The 21,495-nt window shown below is 29.5% G+C and overlaps 1 protein-coding gene and 1 long non-coding RNA gene across 2 annotated transcripts in view; one reads left to right on the top strand and one right to left on the bottom strand.

The window, feature by feature from the left end:
* The window catches only part of LOC107448316 (uncharacterized), a 100,633-nt gene that overhangs the window by 47,347 nt on the left and 31,791 nt on the right, over positions 1 to 21,495 (top strand). The window lies entirely within an intron of this gene.
* Positions 1,690 to 16,268, bottom strand: LOC147814832 (uncharacterized). The gene is made up of 3 exons (XR_015430746.1): positions 16,207 to 16,268; positions 5,568 to 5,658; positions 1,690 to 2,004 (listed from the first exon to the last, which is right to left on the bottom strand). It is a non-coding gene; the product is annotated as an uncharacterized LOC147814832 (long non-coding RNA).

Here is a 21,495-nt window from a genome sequence, read left to right as displayed (position 1 = left end):
GTGGTAGTGTATCAGCGGTCTCCTTTTCCTCGTTCACATTTGCCCACTATTTCGAGGTAAAGGTGAATTCTAGTGAGAAAAATACTAAGGATTACGAAGGTCATGTGAATATAGGATCGTGAAAATAGAATAATTCATGATCGTCGAAATGACCAATTTTCATAATTTTTAATTCCAAAATTAAGTATTCACAACTAGTCAATTTTTTTCCTTCATTGTATAATCATTTTCAAAGTCAGGCTTGAGCCAATGGGCTCAGAGGATAGAGCGTTCGCCTTATAATGCGGTAAACCGGTTTCGAATCCCAGCGATGGCAGCTCGATATGAATTCTGCACCCGGCTCACATCGACCACAGTACTGACGTAAAATATCGTCAGTGGTAGACGGATCATGGGTTGAGTCCTTTTGTCGTGGGGCTAACCATGGGAGGTTTACGGGGTTTTCCTTTCCATGTAACGCAAGTGCGGGTTAGTTCCCTCAAAAAGTACTCCACGAAGGCAAATTTCTACTAATACTTGATCCAGGAGTTCCCTTGTATTCTGGATTGGGTTCAAAATAACAAGACAACGAAGTTGAACATTTGTAGTCGTAAACACAATAGTGGGTCAGCTGTCCAACGACAGTTATGCAAGACACTGTTCTTTTTTGGTTGGTACACACCATTTACAAAAATTAGTGAGCTATGAACAGTTAACACTGCTCACAATTCCCCTCAATTACCTGACATACACACCTTTTCACTATTACTCCTTTCTTGAAATGTTGCGAGTAACTGTGACCTAGAAAGTTTTATACATAAAGCAATTTACTAAAGTGTTATCGTAAAATTTACTGAATTGTAATTGTATTCTACAATAAAACCCTTCAATAATCCTTTTATCTTTGTATTTCTTACATGGAAATGCTTTTGGAACCCACAGCAAAACATGCTTAAAAAATATTAATAATAAGTAAATAAATAAATAAAAGAGGCAAGGTTTTTTAAGTCATATTTTTAAAGTAAAAATTAGAATTAAAGAACTTTAACTATTGAAAAAGTAAAATAGAAACGAAGATTGCCTAAATCATCGCTTATCTTTTGCTTTGAAAAAAAAAAAAAGATACAGATTTTGTTTAAAATCACAAACATTGACGCTAAAATAATTTTCTAATCAAAATTGTTTGAGTTCCATAGGAAAATTTCGAATAATAAAATAATTCTATACCAGGAATAAAATAAGCCCCAATCTGTTTTGAATCCAATTATTAGTTAAAATGATCAATTTATTATATATCATGTTCAAAATTCCATTGGAACAATTATTGATCATTTACTTCCAGCGGATGCCCTCAAACGTGTGAAGGAGGAATTTTCGAATGTTCGAAATCGTTTGAGTAAACGTGATATGGCAAATGGTGATTGTTGTAAATGAAGCAATACACCGATTTCGTGACGAAATATTTATAATGAGGTACCGATGCAAATTTATTCGAAGCGAATGGGGTCGAAATAATGTACTAAATGGAACCAAGAACTTAGTTTTGCGAGTGGGATAGCTATTTTTAAAAATGTTCTGGATTTCGGCGATCCTATATCATTTATCATTGGTAGAAAAGATATCGTATTAATTGTGTAGAAGTACTCCGTTCGCCAACTATTATTGCACGTAATCTAACGAAATTATGAAAATTGAAAGAATGGTATCTTTAGTTAGGTGAATGATTCCAGTTTTATTTGCACTTTGGTATAATAAATAACAATAATATTTTTGGTATAGGGGAAAGCGGGGTACAATGAAATGAAATTTACGTTTTTTTTCTTCTTCTTTTCACTATTTTACATGTATTAAAATACAATTAATGCACACTTTCTTGTATTTTCGCCTTCGAAGGGAATCTTTCTTTATTTTCTCTATTTCTAAACAATATCTTCATCTTTTAAAAGTAGCAAAAAATAATTGTCTAAACCTTTTTGCAGCTGGGACACCGGTGACACTTTATATATTTTTCTTCTGCCGCTCCAACTATAAGCAAAAAATATATTTTTGTATTTTTTAATTTAAAAAAAAACAGTCTAATAGTTACTAAAAAAATCTGATTATCAAAATTATATTTGTACTAAAATATAAAATCTTAAAAAATTAGTTTGCATTTTTTTCACCTTCGTATTCAAAAATTTATCAATGATTGATTTTGTAAGTTAAAGAAATCTAAATTATGAATAACTGCTTCTCTTAGATCAAAATAACTGCAAATAAGTGCAAATTGAAAAATCGTTGTTCAGAAGTGAGCCGCGTTTTGGAAGATTTTAAGTTTAACGCTGAAAAAGACGCCGGTGTTTCATGCTATAAATTATTAATATACTAAACCATAAATTATTAATATGCTAAATATATTTTTCACTCAAATGTTTCTCTATATATACTCTTCAAATAATATTTCAAAAAGTAGGAAATGTTTGTTAATAGAAATTTTGAGTCAAAGAGTGTTTCATTGTACCTAGTAAGCTTTATAAATGGCCTAACAAAATTGTATTTCCTAAAAATATAGACTATTTTACTTTCTAATATGTATTTAGATGGACATTTTTTTTCAATCTGTTGTTCGAAAACGGATTGCAAACAAAAAAGTCAAGTCTAAGACTTCATATCAAAACCTTTTAATGACAGCGGAATATTAAGATTTGAAAAAAAGGGATAAAGGAACTTAGTAGTCAACCCAATATGAGACAAGTAGTAGCGTTTTTATGCCCAATTGAAATTTAATTTATGATATTTTAAAAAACATTAAATTTGGTATTGTATACAGGGCTGTACAGTTGAATTTGGAGTTGGAATCGAAAGAGATTTCGCTGGTGTCGTAAAAATGAGTCAGACTCCGGCCACTTAGAAGTTAGGTCCTATAATGTTAAAGAAAAGAGGAATTAGTTGTACTTAATGGAAATTAGTTAGATAAATATTTATAATTAGAACGTGAGAAAAATAACTCGCAAATGAATGTTGTGACAATTAATTGAATTATAATTTCATAGTTAATTTATCACATTAACATTTTTTTGATCGCGTTAGAAAATTTAGATGGAGCTATTATAAAAGTACTGTTTAAAAAGTGCTATTACAAAGTGCATAAATTCCTAAAACAAATCTATTTAACTCAGTTGAAAAGTTAATCATATATAAAAATGAGTTTAATGCATCACATTTAGTCCAATAGTTTCTTAGTTTCAGAATATTCTCTAAAAATCTTCTTGGCATAAAATTTTTATGAATATGTGAGGGTGCGTGTGAGATTTTGTTGTGCAGAGCTCACAATAAAAATCAGACCATCTTTAATAACTTTTGATCTAATGATTGGATCTTCACGTTTTAGGACTCAATCGTTATGGTTCAAAGGGATGAGTTGAAACACGCTAATTAGTAAATGCAGACGATATTTTAAATTTCGAAATCGGACACAAAAAGTACTTTTGAAACTTTTGAAATGTAAGGCATTCACTTTTTTACATCGTTTTAAAGAATGTAAATTTAAATGGCGAAATGTAAAATTTAAGCGAAATCGGTCGAATGTTTGCAGAAAAATCAAATTTAAAAAAAAAGTCGTATTTCTAAAAATATTTTTAATCAAAAACCATTAACTCCCATAACACATAAAGAAAGAGAAATATATCTTTCGAAATTAATATTCATTTAATAATCTGTATAAGTAAAGCAGAATGTTTATGTGTATGGGTGTGTTTATGTGTCGTATACAAATTCTTATAAATACATCGTATAAATTGCATGTATATGGTAATTCTAAACCGGTCCGCACCGAATTTGGTGCATAATATACATTTGAAGACGCAGCGGACCGAACTGCCTACTTTAAAATTCTCTATGTCTATGATGTATCTGAACGCTGTCCATTTGTTACGCCACATCCCAAACGAAGAAATTTTAAATAGGATTTGATGAATATTTTATAATACCTTTGATTTGCTAGCTTAGAGCTAAAATCCAATTAAAAATTGGTTTTTCCACTCGTTTTAATAAATTTTTCAATTTTAGTTTCCTATGTTAGGTTATCACAATTAAAATTGGTGATCGAATTCGCATTTACGTAAAAATATTTGAACGCGTTAGTTAAATTGATACCTACACTTTTAAATCGTGTCCTTAAACTCAACCAGAACTTATAAAATACAATTGAAGCTATCTACCAAGCCATGGAAAAATTTTCATATATTCTAAGCATAACAGGTTAAATGATACTATACAGTTAATCTTTCTTTTAGTGAGTTGAACTTCTAATTATGGGAAATCTAATCGTTGAATAGTTTACATCGAATTGTCACTAATTCACACAAAACGGGAACTCTTTTCTTTTCTGAAAACATTGGTGTGTTGGAGCGCTTTTTTTACCGCCAGAAGTTAACGTTTGTTATCGAGAATTGATTTATGTCGTAATAATACATTTACTAATTCCTATGTGAATCTTATTTTATTATAATTATAATGTTTAGTGTTACGCAATGCGACAAATTGTGGCGTCTGCTTTACACAACGTAATACACTGAAGAGCCAAAAAAACTGGTATACCTGCCTAACATCGTGTAGGGCGCCCACGAGCACGCAGAAGTGCCGCAACACGACGTGGCATGGATTCGACCAATGCGTGAAGTAGTGCTGGAGATAAATGACACCATGAATCCTGCAGGGCTGTTCATAAACCAGTGGGAGTAAGAGGGGGTGGTGATATCTTCTGAACATCACGTTTCAAGGCATCCCAAATATACATGCGATGTCGTAGATTTGATGTTTTACCGGATTTCCGATACTCCGGTATACTCGTGAAATGGTCGTACGTGAAAATCCAAATTTCATTGCTATCTCGGAGATGCTATGTCCCATCTCCCGTGCGCCGACTATAACACCACGTTCAAACTCACTTAAATCTGTATAACCTGGCATTGTAGCAGCAGTAACCGATCTAAGAACTGTACTAGACACTCTTTGTCTTATATAAGCGTTGCCGATCGCAGGGCTGTACTTTGATTGGCTCCATACCCCTTTATTTGCATACTCATGCCTGTACCAATTTTTTTGACTCTTCAGTGTATAATAGAGCATTCTTAATGTAATTGGGTACTTGCACTTTAAGAAAAAGAAGACCACGAATATCAACGCATATGACCTATGTTGTTAACACCAGCTGTTCGTTTATAAGCAAAATAGCGTGTTGAATTTGAGCAAATGGCGTGTTTGAGTTTATCCACATAAGTTAGAATGTCAATTAATGTGAAGTATATTCAATACAGAGCCGTATATCACTTATCATATTTGTTGAAATAAAATTCTTTCTCGTCTACCTCCTTTATTTAGCTTGGAATTATTATTTGTTTATGTCTTTCATTGTAACGGTGATACATTTTTGCTTTGCGTATCTAGCAACTTCCATACATAATTAGTTTGTTTTTGTTCTACATGGCTTCATGCCTGTCTTTGTGTTAAGTAAGGAGATATATAATGAAAGAATTGAAGTCTTTGTGAAGTGAAACAATGTGGAATGAGTCATATAAGAGAATTGATATTTTATGGGTTTGGCTTACTCGAGATAGAACAGTCGGTAACGTAAACAAATTCCATTTTTCAGCAACCAATCAGGATGGAGATGCCCACACCACGTAACTTGCTGGTAACCTATTGAACACTACTTTGGTGTAAAAAGGTTGCCACCGTTTTTTATGTAAAAGTACATGAAGAAAATTTTACATATGAAATTTAATAAAATTTTATGAATTTTATAAAATTTTACATATAAAATTTTACAAAATTTTACAAATTATATGTTCCTCATATTTATCCACATATTTTGTAATGCTGATCATCAATACCGATATATTTTTTTCTTCCCGTACGAAGAACGGATATTCAATAAGTTATATTAATATTTTCCGAGTAATCGGGGAAAATTTTTAATCGAGTATAAATTAAAGCAGGAGTCAAACATTTTAACCACCGACTCCACGGGTCTGGAGTCGGTGGTTAAAATGTTTGACTCTAATGACTAAATGTTTGACTAAATGTTTGACTATATGTGCCCAAGCTATTTTCTGTCACTCGGTGAAGTTGGCTTTATTTATTGTTATAATTCCTAGAATTATCCCGTTCAATTCTTTAGAATAAAGAAAGCACATAGTAAGAAAGCATTAAATTTTTCAATTACTCATTTCTATAAAATAAAGTACTTAGCGGGTTTTAATAAAATTTGTAACGTAACGCAAATCATAACGTAAGAAAAATAATTGCTTTAAGAACAAAATGAATAAGGCTCTTACAAGCATAAAATCAAATATAAAATGCATTAAACCAAATTAACTTTAAAAATAAGCGAGCCGTGTTTGTGATTTAAACCTAATAAGCGTAAAATGCTTTCTTATACAAATATTTTTAAAACCACAATTTGCTCGAAAGCTGTTAAAAATAAAACATAGAAATTCAAATGTTACGTTAATGAGATGGTTTAACAAACTTTTCATGCGTGATCAAGAAATTGAACTGTTCACGCAAATTCAATTAAATTTAAATGTATCGCAGCTACTGACTTTCCTGCAAAGCTGTAAGAGATTATTAACACAAAATAAAATCCGTTTTCAATACACTAAGGTAAATTTCCTTTTTACAATAATCGAGTTTAAAATTATGCAGCTTCTTTTAAAGATTATCTTATGACTGTGATTAAATGATATTCCTTCGTTTATGATTAACTAAAGTTTCTTATCTGCAGAAACGACAAAAAGTTTTTTCTTGAATATATTTTCGAATATCTTTTCTTCTCCTTTTAAACATTTTAGATAATTTATCTTAAGTGGTATCTGCGAATTGTCATTTTGTTAAACTTATTAAAAGATTTTTAGTCGAGGGTTATGGATTTCTAAAAATAAAAAGAATTATGACGTAAAGCTTAATCCAATTAAGGTTTTTTACAACTTTAAAACCACTTTTCTAAATATTAATATCTATGCAGATGAAACTTAGACTTTAACGGAAAAAATAATAAAAAGAATTCTGATAGTTTTTGAGACAAAAATTTTAAGTAGTATTTTTGAGGTGTTCTGTTAAATAGAATTTGAGGCAGGACAGACGTAGAATTAAACAGAATTTGCAAAACTTCAGAAGTAATTAATTTTACTAACATCCGAAATAAAAATAAGTTGAATATTTTAGTTTTTAAATATTCTGTTAGAAATATAATTGCTTTGAATCAGTGTAGAACAAAATGGTTGTATAAATCTTTCTTTCATCTATCTGGTATACAACTTTCTATAATATCTTTTTGTTGATTTTTCAAGTGAATTTTATATTTAATTAACAGAGTTTTTGCAATAAGTCAGTAGGAACCTTCATAAGTTTCAAACAACTGTAGCTATAGTCCTAAGAGTATAAAAAAGTTTTCACTTTAGGAATAATTTTTATCTTTATTGTTTAGCCCACTGGCGGTTTAGGAAATGGGCAAAATCGGGAGAAAGTTTCTTCCCAATACAACTATTTCCCTTTCTAATAACATGGAAAAACTAGTTTTGCAGTGTATAGAAGACTACAGGTTAAAATACGTGCAGATAAAATAGTCGTTATGTGATAAAATACGTGTGATAAAATACAGGTAAAATACAGGTAAAAATACGTTAATAATGTTTTACGTGCAGAACAGACAGTGTGTTAAATACCGTTTACAATAGGTATGGTTAAAAAAACCTAAATACAAAAATATAGGGTTTTGTAACAATTTACAACTAGCAAGGTTTCGAAACCGTAAATATGAAATTTAAATAGACATAAGAGTTAGTTTGTGGTTGAGTTGTATTTTGTCAAAAAACCGTAGTATGTGACTTAATTAGTTGATTTAGTGGTGCCTTTGATTGTGAAGAGGGGGAAAAATTAACTTAATTGTGTTAAGCAGATCTGTGTTACTGCTGCCATCTATGCATGTATAACAGTTTCGTATTCAGTTGAGGAGTGCTAGACTCAGGAAACTCTTCATGCTTTAAAGTAACTAAGGAACAGGCTGAAAGGAACTAAGTGGCTTCATAAGGTGTTCACCACATACTTATTACTATAAGATTATTAGACATTGTGACCTGTTGTGATATACAACTGATGATGGGAAAATAACAATTTGAATTCGTAATCCTTATCACATAGCTTAGCTGTCAGCTCTCGTGCACTCCATTCTCATAGGCTTAGGAATTAGTTGCTGTGGATGAAATTATCTATGTTAACAGTATTAGGTGAAAACAGTCAATAAAAGCTTTTTCTCTCAGTTAATAGTTTTAATGCCATATTTTTTCAAGATTATTTGACTGTTTTGGTTGAATATAGTAAAATATCAATTAACTAAATTGTTATTTAACCATTTTTTCAGAGAAATTTCAGACAGTTTATTGTATTAAATTTTTTACCTTATCCAAATGAAAGTGTTGAGACATTTTGCTCAATACAAGGTTGTAAAACTTATGTACTTAACGAACGAGTAATGTTTCTTTGTTCGTGATTAATGACAAATTTAATATGGTTCTTTATTTTTCTTCTTATTGATTAATTATAAATTATTTTAAATCGTACAGTCATCAAATGAATTATTTCCTTTCTTCTACATTAATGAAAGATATATTATATTGTTGAAGAAAAAAATTTACAACTTATTTTTCATATTGGAAGTTAAACTGTTTTTAAATAACTATGGTTCGAAATTATGCAACATATTAGAAACCAATCATATCCATCTGTCCGACCAATCATAAATAATACACACTAAATAAGATATTTTCTACGTAATTCAGGTAATTAAAAAAAAAACTATTTTAAATTAAGGAATAGCATCATCGAGAAGATGTTTTTTTTTTTCATGTGGATGTCACGGCGAAAGACCGAAATCGGTAGTTGTTGACTTTCACCGGTGAATGTCGACAAACACCAAATACGTCGGTGAAAAATCGAATATTTCATTACATTCTTGTACATTCGGACCCTCACCGGTGTATGTCGACAATCACAGATATGCTTTGGTGAATGTCCGAAATATTTATTACATTCGATTTGATATGAATTTATTTGTGGATATAATTACATTTATTCGATATTTTAACCCTACACTGATGTTTTTTTAAGGTTAAGTGTCACTGCCAGGCATACATTTGCCCGGTATACCCTACACTGATGTTTCTTCTAATCTATCGTCAGTAAGTATTAAAATATAGAATAAATATAAATATATCAAGCAAATATAATAATATTAACGAATAAATTAATATAAATTGGATGTAACAAATATTTCGGACATTCACCAAAGCGACTATATGATTGTTGACATTCACCGGTGAGAGTCAGAAAAGGGTATTTAGTAAATATTTCGGACATACACCAAGCGACTACGTGAATGTTGACATTCACCGGTGAATGACGACATTCTCCAGATTTCGGTGTTTCACCGTAACATGGACACCGTTTCTCACTAGCTTCCCAATCATGAGATTTCTTGACAGTAAACAGATTGTTACATCAAAATTAATAACTATTTAACTAAAAGACTATTTAATTAAAAGTTTGCATTGAATTAACAGAAATTTAGTTTCGTATTCTATTAGGATTAAATTTAAACTTATATAATGATAAAGGAGGAATTGTAATTAAATTGAAATAAGTAAGTAAATTAAAATAGAACTAAATCAAAATGAATTCAAACCATCAAGGGATACAATGCATGCAATCTTGAGGGATATTTTCTGTGAATAGCTGTTTAACAAAACAAAAGTGATGTGAAACGGTTGACATTTTTGCTTTGTTAATCAGTTATTTACTTATAACCTGCATTTGCTGGGACCTGTATTTGTCCCCTGATAAAATACTCTTTTGGATTCATATTTATTTTGTTCTATTTTGATTCTTTTCGCTTCAATTTAATCACAATTCCCAAATCTTTCCACATATTTATTTAAAGGTAAATTTTGGAATTATATTGTGCCACATTTGACTTAATTTTGATTTTAGTTCAAAACTTTAGTTTTTGCATACAATCATAATAGTTGCATATTAGTTAATTATATATTTTTTGTGATAATAATAATTAACCAAGTTAAAAATTTATATTTAATTTCAATGCAGTAGACTTATGCAGTGGTAGACATTTGAAACTGATGATAAATTAAATAAAAAGTCCTGTAATCATATTATATTTCAGGAATGCCTTTTTTTCCCTTTATCTCCACTTGCATCTGTAATTCATCTGAAAATTGAATTTACTTTTTCTTTCGAAATCAGTAAGATGTTAAGTAATTCAGAAAAATATTTTCCCGTTGAGTTGTTGCGAAATTATTCAGCAAATACGTATGGAATTATTCTATAACTCTCTATTCCTAAGAGATACGTATCTATTTTTTTTCTATTTTATTTCAAATTGTTCAAACACATTCAATTAAAGGAGAGCTTCAGAATATCTCGAGCATATTTTGTTAGTGATATTTACTTATTTCACACGTTGTAGAATATTTGATGATTTCAAGTCAAATAATTCTACGCTTGAAGTATTTCTGTACGGATTCCTTTCAAAATCCTCACTATTTACTTAGATATAAAGAACGAATAAAAATGTAATTTTCAATTCAATTGGATTATTTTTTTGTTGATCTTTTAGATTTTAAGAATGCAATCTTTGAATACGTAAAAATCTCTTCTACGAACATTTTATGTAATGTATAGCTTACTAAATGTACAAAGGAAGATGACACTGTCGATGATTTTATCCAAAAATGCAAATAAAAAAATCTGTTGAAGGCTCTATTCCCCCCTTTCTATTTTTAGATTAATCAATTTTAAAAAAAATTCGCATGAAACTTACAGCAATAGAAATTTTTTTTTTGTTTATCGATTCTGAGAAAAAAGAATGCACATTAAAGCATTACGGATAAAATGACGGTAAAAAATACTGACACCCTGAGGGGTCAGTATTTTTCTGTAATCTGTAAAATATATTTATACCCTAAAATTCTATACCATAATTTTTACAGAAATATTTATTTATTTAATGTGATTCAGTAACTTTACTGTAAATATTACTTTAAAAATTACGGTATATCAGATATTTTGTTCCATAAAATTTTATGGTATAGATTACTATAAAATTATAATATAAATTACAAATATGTATATAAATTACAGTAGTAGATTACAGTATATAAAGTATTAATGATAATATATAAATGGAATTGCGGATGGATTACCGTAAAATTTATACCGTAATTCTTGCAGTAATATTTATTTAATTACAGTGACTCAGTGATTTTGCAGTAAATATTGCCGTATAAAAATTACGGTATATCAGTTGTTTTGTGCCGTAAACTTTTGTGGTATGAATTTTACCGTAATTTTTCACATTGTAGTCAAAATACCAGACTATGGTAAAAGTTACCGTATTTTTTTTTTTTTTTTTTTTTTGCTCTATGAGAAGTACAGTGATTTGCTCCACAGCACTTCGGTAAGGAATTTTGATAAAATTACAAATAAATTATGGTTTTATTATCATGCTTGCATAGTAGTAAATTTGGTAAAATTATTATCTGTAAGGTAATAATTGTACAAAAAGAGTCAGTAATTGCTTATTATTTTGAATGTAAAGCATGTAAAGGTTCTTCCAAAATGACTGTTATCATCCATCGATACAACTTGACTCTACTATCGAATTGTTTGTTTGACAGAACTAAACATTTATTAATAACCATCTCAAAGGAGTAAGCGGCGTTCCTTATTTATTCAATAAGCTTCTTATTTTTAGCGAAAGATATATGTGTGCGTTTCGATGAAAATTTAAAGCTTATCATGTCTTCGTTGGCATTTACAAATTAGATAATGGAGCCACACCTGAAACTCATTCAAAGTTAAATATATTCTCATCGATTATATCCTCATTAAACATTAGGATCTGATTATTTAATTATTAGGGATAGACGAAAGAGCTCTTTGAAATTTTACCAGCTACTTTTCCTCGAAAATACTATTTATAGTTTGTTTGCTTTAGCATGTTTAAATATTTGTCATTTGCAATGAATGAAAATTTTGCAATCGATAAATTAAACTCTTTAATTGATAGCAGAGAAAATTTTAATTTTAATTACCGCTTCTCGTACTTTTATTTAGAATTATGCTATTATTAAAACTCCAAATAAAATTGAAAAACTTAATACAAAGAACAAATAAATACTCAAATTAAATTTGTAGCAATTTGTAATCTTTAGTACAAATCTACCTAAGTAAATATTTTTCAAGAATATTTTATATTAAATAATTGAAATATTGAACAATTTTTGAAACAAAGATTTGTCTTATTACTCAAAAATGGAAAAAAAATTGCATAAATTGTTGGTACATGATTCAAAATTTTAAAATTATTAAAATCTGGAAATATACATGAGATCCCAAGTAGAAACTTTGAAATTATTTTTTCAGAAATATTGATATAATACAAATAAATAAACTAATTAATTAATAAAGTAGAAATTAACTTAATATATTTCATCTAGATATTACTAAACAATACTTTCGGAACAGACTACAAAATAAACAAGCTTCTTTATCAAGATAGCACTTAATGTATGCCACCCACTAGCAAAATTTTAAAGTATTAAGTAATAATTAGCAAATTAGTAATAATTTGCAAATTTATGCTGCGAAACTGATTCCTATGAACTTATTATACAATTTTGAAACCATCCCTAAAGCAAAACATTAATAAAAAAAGTTTAATTTTTACTGTGTTGGACAAAGGAAAAAATTCTGGAAAAATTACCGTTCTGTATGTTAATATAATTTCTGGTGAAAAAAAAACAACAGCATGATTTTGGCTATAAAAACCAAAATGTACGGTATTTAAATCATTCATTTGGTCATTTTTTCATTCATATGGTAACAGTTTACCGGAAATTCTGATTTTTCAAAAGTATAGTTCGTATTACCACGCATTTAGAAAGAAATACGTAAATTTAACCAAATAAATGGTTTTTATGCCATGATTTCTGGTGCAAAGATAAATTTACTAGATTTCATGACACATTATAAAACCATATTTTATTTTTCATTTTACTTAAAGCGTTTTGGTAAAAATTACCGAGCGTTTTTGATGCTAGCATAAAACCATAGAAACACGCAAAATTTTGATATATATTCCGGTAGTTTTGAATTTTGGATTCTTCTGGACTTTTTTTTCTGGATTAATGATAATTGAATTTGTAATCACCATCCGTAACATAATCATTAGAGCCCGGATTTTGATGACCTAAAAAATCTCAACTAATGCCCTTAAAAAGTGCAAAAAATGCCCTTAAAAAGGGCCAAAAATGCCCTTAAAAATGCAAAAATTGCGCAAAAAATGCCTTAAATAAAGCAAAAATATTGAATTAAAAAAATATTTTGGTCTTTAAAATTATTATGAGTCATTTAAAAAATATAAAGCAATGCAATACTTGTTCTACGTTCATTAAAGTTTGAAAAATATGTTCTATATCCTAAAATAACAAAAAAAGGAAAATATATTGACACCAAAATATTTTTATTTTGTATAGAAACTTTAATAGATATAACAACTTCCATCTCATATTACTAAATATCAGAATTACATTGGATTATTAACTGTTTTTTGATAATTTGAAATGTAAACGAGCGTCTCTTGTCTGAAAGTAAATTTTCATTCCTGCAGAAGCTTCTTTCAACGTCTACTGATGTTATAGGTGCGTACTTGAAAAAGACGGTCTCACTTACTTACAATTCTTCTTCAATTTGAAAAGATTTTGCTTCACCTGTTAATATTCCATAGATTTTCTTCATTGTTTGGAAGCCAGTGTAATAATAATAATTGATAAAAAAATAGTAAAAATTGGAAAAAATTAACAAAAAACTTTAAAAAATGCATTAAAATGCAAAATACGCCCCAAAATTTGAAGAAAAATGCCTTATAAATCTAAAAAAATGCTCTAAAAGACAAAAAATGCTCAAAAATGCAAAAAATGCGAAAAAATGCAAATGTCATCAAAATCCGGGCCTTAATAATCATTCATTATAAAAAGAACTAAAATATATGATTAGTAGTTCTTAAATGAACATAATCTTGCTTGAGATGAAATTTGAAACCACAAATAGGGAAATTTGTTCACCAAAACTGCTACTCAATCACTCAAATACCGTATCACCATAGACAATGCATAATCTGTATAAAAAATTTCATTTTTCGTTTATTGTCTGCTACGAGACGTTCGTACACTGTTAGAAATGTTTCGGTTAAAATGGTTAAATAACAATTTATTTAAATATTATTTTACCATATCCAAACAAAACAATCAAAGAAACATAAATAAGATGGTATTCAAACTGTTAACTGTGAGAAAAATCGTTTATTAACTGATTTCACCTAATACGGTTAAACAACCAGAATTTTATCACCCCACCAAACGAAGCCACTTAGTTCCTCGCGGTTGGGTACATATAATAGCCGAGATGGCTAATTTGTCAATCTCATGACCGACAGAACAGGGGTTCGACTGCCAGTGTCGATGCTACTTTATTTCCTCCATTCCTTTCAACAGTGAAGAGTTTCCAGTGTCCTGCACTCCCCAATTTGTGACTCTGGTCTGGAGAACAATATTCTCATTTACGCATAGATGGCAGTAATATAAAGCTGCTAAACTGTGTCCAAGTCCAGTTAAATTTCTTTTTTCTGGTTTTGAAACCATGTTAGCTGTAAATGGTTTAGAAACTGTATAGTTTTGTTTTCATGTTTTTTTAACCATACTAGTTGTAAACTGTTTCAAAACCGTAACGATAAAAAATGTTCTTTTCCGTAAACTTTACGGTGAATTGGATGAACAGACAGCTGCCGGTTATTTTACCGTAATTTTAGCATGAAAATTCTAACAGTGTAGGAGGAAATAAGTTGAAATACTAAAATTCATAAAAATAATTATCGAGTTAAAGTTTTTAAACTAATATAACTTAGTTTGAGAGCAAAGTATCAAACTGTATGAAAATTTCCCGAATTTTTCAAATTTTTTTTTTTTTTTTTACTGTACTTTAAGGTAAAAACAGGGCAAATATAAGAAGTACAAATATGTGTCCGGAAATAGAGTGTCTGGAGGTAATACGTGCAATAAGTTCGCTAAGCAAGTTTTCCTTTTTTTCTTCACCAAAGAGCATTTTTAAATTTTTTTCGTAATACAAATTTAAAAAATTTTACGTTTTCATGACTCAATTCTTTGTAATTACTACTGTTCCTATCAGTATAATTTGTATTTGTTAGTTACCTTTTTTTTAAAAAAGTTAAAAAGCAATATTTATGTAATATGTTCTATAGTAAAGGAAACATTGCACTATCTACAATAATTGTACTACATACATTACATTTAATAATATATATATATATATATATATATATATATATATATATATATATATATATATATATATATATATATATATATATATATATATATATATATATATATATATATATATATATATATATATATATATATATATATATATATATATATATATACTATCAACTAAAATGTACATAGTTAATACTATTCCCATTATCGTATTTACAATGCTTAAAGGTTAGATTTTCCGCGCAACTAAGTTATTCGATAAAATATATATCACATTCTATCCGACAAAAAGGTATTCTTAACTAGTTTAAACGATAAGGTCATTGTTATAAGTAAATGATGCGCCTTTTTTATTATAACTGAAATAACTATTAAGTATATAGTTAACGCAATTGCTTGGGAAAATTACAAAGAAACACTTACAGTTAAGTATATTTTTGAAATTATTCTATCATTATTTTGGTATTCTCTATATACATTAGTGTCATCTAATGATTACAATGTAACAGCCATTAACGTTGTGATCGATATATTTTTGCATTTGTGTTTTTGTAGAACATTTGCACAAAATTGAAAAGATTTCTGTAAATTTATAGCTCTGTAAAAATAGTATAATACGCCTCATTTTAATTTTAAAAAAACTTTAGTGTCATTAAAAATAAAATTGCGAATTTTTTTAACAGGAGCGCGTTTTTGGAATCATATTTAATTTCAATCTCAGAAACTATTCAACCAATTTACATTTCTTATGAAATTATAAGTCTAATCCTCTAAATTATGAGTAGCTTGTTTTTTTAAAGTTTTAAAAGTATTATTTTACCTAAAAAGTGGAAAAATGAACTGTTGTAAATTGCGGACATTTGAAAAATAGGCGGACATAATATATATACAGATGCCTTATGAAGAATTCAATACTTCTTATGACATAAAAATGAAATTAGAATTCAATTATTATAATAATTAAACCTGAAAATAAAATGGGAAATCAGATTAATAGCCTTTGAAATACGGTTAAAATAAGATATAAAAATATTATTTTGTAAAAAAAAAAATTATGATGCTTTGTGGCACTGTATTGGTCAATGTACCTTCTACCAAAGTTCTAATTTCAAGAAGTAATTTTTAACGATTTATGAAGTTTCAAAAAGAAATTCAAGACGATGTTTTTCCCATAAAATTAAACAAATAAAAACAGTTTTTGTAGAGCAGACATTTAAATGGTTCGAGAATATTATGTTTCTACCTAGTATTGTATTCTGCAAAACTTAAAATAAAAATTTACCTAATTTTAATTAGTCACATTCTTAAAAACATTTCGAGAGTATTTATAGAGTGATTTGCTTTTAAAACGTACATTCCTTAGCAATAGGCATAGGAGAAGGAAAGAGATACTAAATTAACTTTCCTTTCGATAGTATAACGAATGAGTTTCACAAGTTATTTCATTTCGCTCTCATTTTTTTGTTTCGTTTCAACTTCTTCCTAATCGTTATCCAAGCTTGGAAAAACGCCAGGACTTCTATATAGATATATAAAAGAGAGAAACTTTCGCTATTTGCTGAAAAGGCAACGTTTTATTAATGATCCGGGTGTAAAACGGAAATTCGGGAACTGATAATTTTCACTTAACAGCATTTTCCTGTTCGCGACAGTATGATTTGGAATCTGGGTATCTTTATCACTTTTCCCTGACGTTTGGCTTACATTTTAGTGTTTATTTTAATATTGGATTGAATCATACTGTAGATTTAAATACTCTCTAATATAGTCATTGAGACGAAATATATTTCTTTCATGTTGAAGTGAATTTTTCGTTTATTATTTGTGTCACTGTGGCTCAATTTCTTCTAACTCAATGAAAGAAAATAAGTTTGTTCAAAAGATTTAGAGAAATTAATAAATACATAAAAAAGAAGAATTAAATCCATAGAAAAAACACAGCAAATTAAAGATCCAAACCCTAAGCTCACTGCACTTGTCAATTCCCCAAACTACTATTATCGCTTTTATTGTATTGCTACGCAATTCAATAAAAAAGTCAATGTGCTCTTACCTTGTCGTTGTGTTGTGGCTTGAGTGTGATGTCAATCCTGAGAGCTATGCCGGCAGGAGCTCCGACTTCTGGTCGGGCCACCCAAGCTGGAGAGGTCGAAGGGGAGACTCCAGACTAAGCAGAACACAAACAACTAGTCCCTCAGGTTGGGTGTAGGGCTGACTCCCCGATCCCGTAAAAAATCTATTGTTACAAAAAGAAAAAAATACCTAGCCGAGTCTGTCCTAAAAGGGGGCAGCTTGGAACAAACTTCTGATGGAGGCCATGTCCCACCCTGGGCTGGCGTGCAACTGAAGAAGAAGAAGACGCAATTCAAGTTCACTCATAGTACTCTAAACCTTTTTAATCTTGTTTTGTATAAATTTTAGCACTCTTTTCAAAATAAAGCTCTAAAAATATGCAACAAATTATTTTGTTCAGTTTCAGTATTAGGAGTCATCAGTTATTTATTTTAACATGAACCCATAAAATTCATATAAAGTTAGAAAATGAAAATACTGTTAATTTCTTTACATCGTTTTCGGAAAAAGCGGATTGTGTTCAATATAGTTAGCGTATTTCATTATTTATATATTTAAGCGTCAGACTTTTATTACAAATAAACAGGCAATATAAATTAATAACTCAAACCGAACGCTATCTATTGGTATAAAATGTTGTTATTTACGTTTCTATACAAAGAAAATAACATTGTGATAAAAATCTAATGTTAAAGCATAGATTTAAGTTGAATTGATGAGCAACATTATTAAATATAAGTCTACTATCTTCTGATACCGGTGGAGAAACTTCATGGCAAATACTCTTTCACCAACATAAGTTATGAAAAATTTAAGAAAAAAAAAGAAAAATGTGAGTTCTGGTAAACGTAGAGTAAACTATAAAGATTCAAACTGAAATTTTTTTTTCAAAATATCAAAGTTCAAACCATTTCTGGCAGGATTACGATGTGGGCAAGCAATTCTGGAATAATTTGTTTTCAATTCTGCAATAATTTGTTTTCAATTTGAATATAAAACGCGAAATTGTTTGCCCACAAGATTACGCTGTGGGCAAACAATTCTGCAATAATTTGTTTTCAATTTGAATATAAGACGCAGAATTGTTTGCCCACAAGATTACACTGTGGGCAAACAATTCTGCAATAATTTGCTTTGAATTTGAATATAAGACGCAGAATTGTTTGCCCACTAGATTACGCTGTGGGCAAACAATTCTACAATATTTTGTTTTTGATTTGAATATAAGACGCAGAATTGTTTGCCCACAAGATTTCGCTGTGGGCAAACAATTCTACAATAATTTGTTTTCAATTTGAATATAAGACGCAGAATTGTTTGCTCCAAAGATTACGCTGTGGGCAAACAATTCTACAATAATTTGTTTTCAATTTGAATATAAGACGCAGAAATGTTTGCCCACAGCATAATCTTGCCGTAATCTTTAGGTTATTCAATAGTGATGCCAAAAAATGTCTTTTTTTTTCTACGACAGGCACTGAACTTTCGTTCTTCACTTCGGAAGATGCCGGAAGTGTTGCTCATTTAACGTTACCCAGTGGGCACCTAAGTCATGCAGACGAGCAACATCACCCACGCCACACTGCCACATATACCCTTTTATAGGGTGGGCCACATTCACACATCACACAACACAGAACAGCACACAGAGAGAAACATCCATGCCTGAGCGGTATTCGAACCCGCAACCATTAGCTTCACAGTCAGGCACGTTAGCTGCTCAGCCACCCGGTCAATCCAGAACCTATCAGCCAGTGTTTTAAAAAAGTTACGATTATGGGTGTGTACCGTGCGCAAAAATATGAACGGAACACCCTGAATTACTTTTGATCCAATTTTTGGATTTTCAAGTTCAGGAATCAATCTTAATATTTCGAGAGGGTGACCTCAAACATGCTAATTTATCAGTGTAGACGATATTCTAAGTTGCAAAATCAGGCACAAAACTGCACTTTCTCTGAATAAACATAACTTTTTCTTCGACGGATTCAGAGTTCGAACCCCCAAAATACCGGGAGTAGCCGCAAACTGGGAAATACGGCCAGAATAGTTTGGTCAGGAGACCAATCCAAAGTTAGGACCACTTAATGTTAATTTTACTTTAAGCTCATTTCGTCATTTCTCTAGTACTTTTTAAGCGAAATAAAAAAAAAATTTGCACATTATTATAAAATTCGTTTATCCAAAGCAAAACAATTTCTCTACAAAAAATAAATGATAGCAAGCATTCCTTATTTTTTATTATTTTATTAAATGATAGTAGAAAAAATGTTAGTTAAATACTTTAAAATGTGATTTTTTTGAAACTATACAACCGATTTCGCTCAAATTTTGTATTTTGCCACGTAAAATAACGTACTTTAAAATAGTGTAAAGAATATGTATACTTTACAGATCAAAAATTTTTCGATTATTATTAACTAAAATATTAAAAAATAATAAATATTTACTAAAATTTATATTTCGCATGGAAATATTTTTAGATAAACAAATTTTGCAATTATGCTCACAAATTTTTCCATTCACTCAAACAATTCTCGATATATGGAAAAATACGCAAAAAATAAAATTAGTATTAAGAGGTCCAAACTTTGGATCGTTTTCCTGACCAAACTATTTGGTTCAGATTGCGGCCATCCTCTATATTTTGGGAGTTAGAAATCCAAATCCGTTGGAAAAAAATTTATGTTTATTCAGAGAAAGTTCGATTTTGTGCCTTATTTCGTAACTTAATATCCCCTGCACTAATTAACTGGCATATCTGAGGACACCTCCTCCTAGAAACATTCAGATTTGATCCTAGAACGCAAAGATCCGATTCTGAGATTAAAAGTTATTCCAGGGAGATCCTCATATTTTGACGCTCACTGCTCTATGGTCTTCGTAAACATTTCAGACAACATCAATAAAGTTACATTGATGAATTACCAGAAAACAGACAGAACATTTTTTAATAATCTCATAAGACCTAGCGACTAGTATATTGCACAACATTTAGTACAATTTTATCACTTAAATTTAATATTTCAAGATCATTTTTTCTTTCTGTATGTCTTTACAAAGCGATTGTCTATAGAGTATTTAATTACAATAAAAAAATATGAGAAAGATACTAAATTTCATGTAACCTATTCGAAAGTTTTAGGGCATATAAATATATTATTATTGGAGTCTAGTGGATTTCATTTCACGTCCAAAATATGAAAAAATAAAATAAATAAAACTTTCCTATAAGATACGAAAAACGCTAAAAATGTATGTTTTGGGGTAATAGTAAAAGAATAACTAAAAAAGTAAAATTAAACCGTTAAAATTTTTCCAAAATTTTTTTATTTGTATTTATAATTTAAATTCCTTTTAAGTGGTTTCCCATTTTTTTCGGTTACGGAACGCTAAATGATCGTCATTCTTTTGATGAAACTCTTATTCCAGAAATAAAATTTACTAGCAATTGCGAACACATTAATCAAGGAAAGATATAACTAATTATTTAAAAAAAAATTAAATAAGAAGAATGCAATTTTTTCTCTTTTTGTCAATTATCGTTTTAGATTTTAAGTCTGGCACAGTTGAATTCTTAGATCTAGAATAGCATCTGATCAATTTCTTGACTTGTCTTCTGGTGCATATATTACCGTTAAAGTGTGAAGTCTGTTATTTTATTGAGCAACTAAGTATTTCATGAAATAACTAGACAAGTCAGTTAAAGTAACAAATAGTTGAATTCTACGATTTAATATTAGTATTTTATAGAATAACGATAACTTGATCGTTAAAGTATGAAACACGGCACTCGAAAGTTCTTTAGACCGGTTCTAGGCTGCTATTAGTCAGTTTTGAACAGCTCATAGCTGCTTTGCAATAACGTGTGTGTGTGTAAGCTTCATTCCGTTGCTTTTAGATGTATAATTTAAACGGTGTATTTATAAATTATATATTAATTTTAAATTATATCTGTATTTCCTAACTACTTAATCAATTAATTATCCGCAATATCGATAAACTGTATTTTTTGAAAGATTTTATAGCTATTTAT

Source organism: Parasteatoda tepidariorum, chromosome 2 (assembly GCF_982258835.1).
Source record: "Parasteatoda tepidariorum strain Cologne lab strain chromosome 2, Ptep-v5.0, whole genome shotgun sequence".
Classification (NCBI taxonomy): Eukaryota; Metazoa; Arthropoda; class Arachnida; order Araneae; family Theridiidae; genus Parasteatoda; species Parasteatoda tepidariorum.
This window is presented reverse-complemented; position numbering and strand designations above follow the sequence as displayed.